A 7,397-nucleotide genomic window follows, 5' to 3' on the forward strand; every position below is an offset into this window, starting at 1 on the left:
CGAAGTGGAGAGCGAACCAGCCCCGGGGTAAAATCTGCACATCCGACAGCTCCTTGAAAATGTTCCCCCAGATTTCTTTTACCCAGAGGCCAAGACGTTCCGCGGAATATGCCCGACCACGAACCCTACCAACCAGAACTTTGTCGGCCGAGTTTGCAACTTCCCCCATGGACAAACCCTCGCCGAACTTTATGGTGAAATCCTTGGCCGATGCCTTGACGCACTTAATCTTTCTTTTCCCAGTCCGGGGGGTAGTGGGATGGTCCTGCAGTGGATCGGTAGGACTTTGACCGTCCTGTTGCAACTGCTGTGCCACAGATTTCACCCTGATGACAGGGGTTTCGAAGCAACCAGATGGGGGAATAGACGATGGTACCGTCGATCCAGCGCCGAGAGGAATGTCTGAACCCGCTACCGGATGCTCAGTCGCTTCAGTGTGGTCCAGATTCGAGTGAGGGGATGGAATGTCCTGTTGAAAAAGATCCCTTGGAGGCATTGGCTCAAAGGAAGGAGATGGGGGCGAAACAACAGCAAGTAGATGCAGGGTCCCAGGCGAGAGCGGGGGACAATCAAGAGCCAGGGAATCAATGGAGAGAGTCCTGAAGTGCAGAGAGGAAGTTGATTGTCCAGGGAGGGTTACCACCGGAGAAGAGCGAGATGGAGACAGGTCGATAGGTGAGCGATGAGCGGAATGAGCTGGTTTAGGGTTAGGGCGGCTAAAGATAGGTTGGTCGGGAAATGGGTCCGGAGAATAATCAATGGCCTCAAAATCCATATCCTCCATGTTGCAGCTGTAACGGAACCGTAACCACTGGAGACAGTGGGCGCTTGCAGGGGAGTGGAGGCATCGAGGGGAGCCAGCAAAGAGTCAGCGATGTTACGGTTCTACACCTCTAACAACATTACTCAGAAGAAAGATGCATTTTCTTGGACTCCAGAAGCAACAAAAGCCTTTGAACATCTTAAAGAGGCAATGTGTCAAGTACCGTCTTAGCTACACCAAACTTCACAAAAACCTTTATTGTGAAATGTGATGCCTCATGAAATGGAATTGGCGTTGTTTTAATGCAAGAAGAAAGACCCATTGCTTTCAAAAGTCGTCCAATCAAAGGAAAGTATTTACATAAAGCTATTTATGAGAAGGAAATGTTGGAAATATTACATGCAATTAAGAAATGGAGACCTTACCTAATGCGAAGAGACTTTAATGTAAAAACAGATCATGATAGATTTAAATACATTTTATATCAAATATTATCTTTAGAAGAGCAGCAAAACTGGGTCAGAAAGATGTTGGGTTATGACTTTGAAATCATCTACAAAAAATAGAAGCAAAATGTTGTTGCAGATGCACTCTCAAGAAAGGATGAGGATGTGGAAGAATTTCTTTGTGCAATTTCTATTATCCAACCAAATTGGATAAACGAATCAAGGAATGAATGGAAGAATGATGAAGAAGTGTGGGCAATCATTCAAAAGGTACAACAATATCCGAGTACATCTGATACATTTAGCTGGAAAAATGATTCGTTATGGTACAAAGTTCGTTTATACCTTTGTATGAATTCCCAACTCAAACAAAAGATTCTTCTGGAATTGCACACCTCTCCCTTAGGAGGGCACTTAGGATTTTTAAAGACTTACCATAGGGTTAAGAAGGATTTTTTCTGAGATGGCCTTAAATATGATATTCAAAAGTTTGTGGCGGAATGTTTGGTTTTCCAAAAAAATAAAGTTGAGACAATTAACACCCCAAGTCTGTTACAACCTTTATCCATTCCAAGTCAACGTTGGGAGGAGGTTTCAATGGATTTTATCACAAGTTTACCCAAGTTCGAAGGAAAGAGTGCCATCATGGTGGTAGTTGATAGACTTACCAAGTATGCACATTTTTGTGCATTATCTCATCCATTTAAAGTTAGTACAATTGCTACTGCATTTATGGAAACAATTCAAAAGCTACATGGAAACCCAAAGATTATTGTAAGCGGTAGAGATCCCATTTTCACTGGAAATTTATGGACATAATTATTTTCTTGTATGGGTTCTTAGTTATCTCATAGCTCATCTTATCATCCCCAATCTGACGGGAAAACTGAGATAGTGAACAAATGTTTGGAAGGATATCTTCGTTGCTTTGTATATGATAAACAAACACAATGGGTCAAGTGGTTGCCTTTAGCTGAATGGTGGTATAACACTTCCTTCCATACTGAAACAAAAATGACCCCATTTATGGCACTTTATGGATATCATCCGCCATCCATCACATCATATTTAAAATAAAATTCTAAGGTTCAAGCAGTGGAAGATCACATCGAGCATCAACAAGAAGTTTTCCAGCTCTTGAAGGATAACCTCACTTAGACGCAGAATAGAATGAAACAACAGGTAGATCAACATCGCAGCGAAAGAAGTTTTGATGTAGGTGACTAGGTATTTCTACGACTACAACCATACAAACAAATGTCCATCAAGCAAGCTAAGAAGGATAATAAATTATCACCAACGTATTATGGTCCATACAAGGTGTTACAAAAGATTGGTACTATGGCATACAAATTGGAGCTTCTTGCATCTTCCCGAGTGCACCTAGCTTTCCATGTTTCATGCTTAAAGAAGGTTATAGGTAACAAGCTCCCAGTTCAAATAATATTGCCAAAACTTGATGAGGAAGGAAAAATCATATTGAAACCTGAATTAGTCACAGAAACAAGAAATTGACAGCTACGAAATCGATCAATTTCAAAGTATCTCATCAAGTGGAAGAACTTACCCACTGAAGATTCCATATGGGAGGATGAGAATTTTATACAGAAGCATCCAGAACTACTCAAGCATTGAGGACAACACTTTTTTGAAGGAGAGGGGCATGTTAGGTCCCTATAATATTGGTGCACTCCCTTATTATTATTGTCATAGTATCCCCTTATTGTTATTGTTGGGCCCATGTTGTCCCCATATTGTTATTTTTGTGCCCCATAGAAGCCCACTATTGTTATTATTGTGCCCTTACATTATTATTGTTATGTCAGCTCTGATTATATTGTGACCCCTTAGACTCTTATATATAGAAAGGAGGTTTTGTTATTTGAATCATCCAAGAATTGTTCATTTGTCTAATGTAAAGGAGGTTTCCCCCTCAAAGAGGCTGATTTTAAAGTCGTTGATATCTCTTTTTTTCTATTTTGTGAGTTGGTTGCATAACACTCTCATTCTTTGACTTTGGTACATCCATTCGGATTAAGGGGGAATGATAGACAACTAACCCTCAGGATTAAGCTTGGGTTAGTTTGAGTAGTTATTGGAGTCCAAGAAGACCCAGAAACTAATTCAATTGTTTCCTGTATGTATTAATATGTACACATTGTACATTAATGATTGAATTCATTTTAATATAGTTGATTTTGGTTTCTAATATCGTATGTCTTACATATATTGTCGACCAAAGAATCGAACTATCCCCTCCTGAATTTTGTGTTGTGTGTCAAGAAGCTTATTATCTCCATCACGTATATGCCAAATTGAATTTGCTATTTTTCTCCTCTATGCCACACTATGAAAAAATTGTGTGTTCTTGTCACCTTCAGTGACCCATTGTACTCTACTCTTCAACTTCCACTCATCCTCTTGAGTCTTCAAGATTTTGTATTTGCGCTCCATGAGATCATTAGATCCAACTTAGTATGGTCTACAAAAAAAAATTGGGTCCTCGTGGTTGAATAGAGAATTGATCTCTCTTTCTATATTTTCTAGCTCATTAGAAAGTTGCTTCTTTCGGTGGCGAATCCATGAACGTACCTCCTTCTTCAGCCTTTTCAACTTAACAATGACCGGTTCCATTTTATGGATGCACGAATGATCTAATGGAAGAGAACACGTTGTTCAGAACAATTTAATGAAATCTAGATCGTGGAGCCACGAGTGATTAAACTTGAATGGTAGGGTAGCGGACTCTTTCTTGCTCGTCCATTCAAGGAAAATAACTGTGGTCAGATATTTCTGAGAAGTATGTGCATGACTTAATATTTTGTAATCTGTCATATACATGAGAGTGGACCAGAAACCTATCCAGCCACTTAGCAATACCCTCCACTCCGCTTCTCCCATTTCTCCACGTGGGACCAATAAAACAGGGATGATGTCCATAAGAGAGTTGTGATTAATAAATCCCTAAAATATCCAGAGTTGATCTAGCTTACATTTCTTCCCCCACAACTCTCCAAACTCCATGGTCAAGTTCAGATCCCCCGCCAAAATAAGTGATTGCATGTGCAGGACACCGTTGGAATCTAGTCTTTCCCAAAAGGATTTATGGTTTGTGTATGGAGCATATAAGTTGAGAATTCTTAGTTGAGTGTATGATCCGCGAAAGTATCCTGAAAAAAAATTCCCAGTAGAGAATTCATATTCTTTGAATGTATAATATCGAGGATCCCACATTGCAGTCAACCCTCCAAAATGTCTCGATGCACAAATAGCATATACTTCATATACTTCCCATGCAAGGCAAATATTTATAAGGAGATCTTGAACTTTCTCTTTGTCAGTCATAGTTTCTTGAAAAAGGACCAGATTTGGATGCTTAGACTAAATAATGTTGTAGAGGGATATTCGTTTGGTGGTCGATCCCAAGCCCCTTGCATTGAGTGACATAATCATCATTAGGGAATAGATTCAATGAGCTTTTCCTCTCTAAGGACCCACCTATCCAAATTTTCGGTAATGTCTTGATTGGCACTAGAACTACAAGGATTGAAAGGAGGGTAGAGAGCCTCCTCCAGCATGTCAGAGAAACAAGTGTTGAGATCTGATGTTGGCCTCCCGCATGCAGAGATAATTTTATACTTTGCACCCTCCTTTTTCTTGGACATCATCTGTTTCTTATGATCAGAATTTGCTAGAACCTCCCTTTCTTGAAAGAAGTATTTTTTAATTGTTAAAGTTTCCAATTCCATTGATTCCACTCTAGCCATAAGTTCCAATTCAGAGTCCTCCGAAAGTGTGTAAACAGTACTTCCCAGGTTCAATTCTTTAATGGGAGGAGTGAATCGTAGTTTTCTAGCAGTCGAAGTCTTCGCATGTATGTTTGCAAAGGGACGTGAGAAGAGGGCCGAGATATCTGATCCCATACCCAATTTGGACATTCCTCCAACCTCCAGTGTAGTCCCATCCACAGGTGGCGAGGAAAAGCGCATGTCAACCTTATCAAAGCCCTTCCAATTTATATTTAGTTGTCTGTGGGGATATATAGTTGATTTTTCATTAGCCTTGACCATAAACCCCAATTGTGGTCGTATATTTCTCACTGTTTGCCTGGGCCGAGAAGATATTCGATCTGGATAAGTTGCATCCCTACTCAATCTGGGATGGTTGCCACCGAAACGCTGGGGGCGTTCGGTAATAAAATGACTAGAGTGGTGGCATGCCAAGCATAGGAAGAGGACCCCCTAGTAATCCCCCAATTGACGAATGGAGAATGTCCCCTAGTATATGTCCAAAGCAGTTGGTACACCACCTGATAAGTTTACCTCAACTTATTGAGGAATTCACCCACCTGATGGAGGAATTCAGTTGATTGGACAAACACGTCACCCAGTGTCAGAGATTTAGAATAATAGCAATGAAGCATAACTCCGCCAATAGGAATTAGAAGCAGCATTGGGGTTGGTGAGTTTTGACCAATCAATAAGATGGGGGATTTTCAAAAATTTGTAGGTGAAATTTTCAAATTGGAAAGCACAGCGACGACAGGCAACGATCTCAGGAAATTATCTGTGCATACATATCCATCTAGAAAATCAATCTAACCAGTCATCTTATAGATCACCATCTTAACTGCTTCCCACAATCCATTAATGGAAAGAAGAATTGAATTGAAACTGACGTACCAACTTACCTACTACATTGGTCGTTGCAGATAGTGCATGGATCTCCTCTCTTCCGAACGTTCCCGACCAGGCAACAAATAGTTCCTCCTGAATCTTAAAGGGTCGAGGGCCAAGCAACCAGGAAATTCATATGGATTCAATGTAACCAGTGAGCTCCTTTATTGAAATAACTCCCCTGGAAAAGAAACTTCTCGCCACCCTATCAGTTAACAAGAGTCACCACCCTGTAAAAACATGCAATTCATGTTCGTAATAATTGACTTTCTTGCACATGTCCCTCCAAGAAATACAGGAACAACATTATAATCAACTTCAACACCACCCACTTCCCATAATACATGCAGATAGAGCATCTACTAGGAACACAAGAACATCACTATAATCAACTTCTACTTTCGTCACCACCCACTACCCATGCTACATGCAGACATAGCAGTGAAAAGGGGAAACCTCAATTTGATTTTCCTCTACACTACCTCTATGGCTCCCACCCCAACTTACATGCACTCACAATCTGCACAACAACCACATCATTTAAGCTAGCAAAAACTGCACAAAAGCCAACAACAATAACACTGCTAGCCAAGGTTTCCTTGAGTTGTAGCTATCATATAGGGGAGAGGCTTCTATTGTTGTGCAGGGACTAGTAGTTGTTATAGTACTGGTCCCACACAGCCATCAAAACATGACAAAAAAATATTCATAATTAAAACATAAATAGATAATATTAAGTTATATAAGTTATTCAAATATGTCCAAAATGGGCCCATATATTGATTGGGCTTACAACTGTCCAACACTAGCCTTTAGTATCACAATTTGACAAGACATCTTGTCCCAAGTACCTCCAGATCTGATTTAGAAAACAAGACAAAATTAACAAGCAAAACTTCCATCCCATACTATCCAACATGACACATATCACATCAGACCAACCCCAATAAATATAAACTGGAGCAATTATGACCAAAGTTCATTTCTACCTGCACAAGAATAGAGAATGTATGTGTCAACCATAACTGCATATATGTTCATCAATGCAACCTACTCAAAGCAATAAATGACACCAACACACAAGATTCGGGAATTAAACACATGATTTAGGAATTAAACACAAAGGAAAGCACAAGGATCAACCATAAGAGTTTATCAGCCATTGGATGACATGCAAATAAATCCACAACACACATTTGAATTTGGAAAAAAAGAAATTAATGTCAATCCTCCCTTCCAATCAAATTCAACAACAAAAATCTATAAAACCACCTCACAGTTGCTTCATAAACTTTCATTCTACTCATCTACAGTTGGATTCACTCCATCAGAGACTGTGCACATTGTAATCAGGTTTGAATAATTCAAGTATTTTTTTTTTAATCTTCCATTAATTTACAATATAAACTTCATTTCTTTTGCTTTATTTATTTATGTTATTTTTAATCTTCCAATCTTCCATTAATTTACCATATGGAAAAACTGTGTATGAAATTTAGCTTCTGTGTGTGA

This window comes from Pinus tabuliformis, chromosome 2_2 (genome assembly GCF_031772625.1).
Source record: "Pinus tabuliformis cultivar Carrire ecotype Pingquan chromosome 2_2, CPIR1, whole genome shotgun sequence".
NCBI lineage: Eukaryota > Viridiplantae > Streptophyta > Pinopsida > Pinales > Pinaceae > Pinus > Pinus tabuliformis.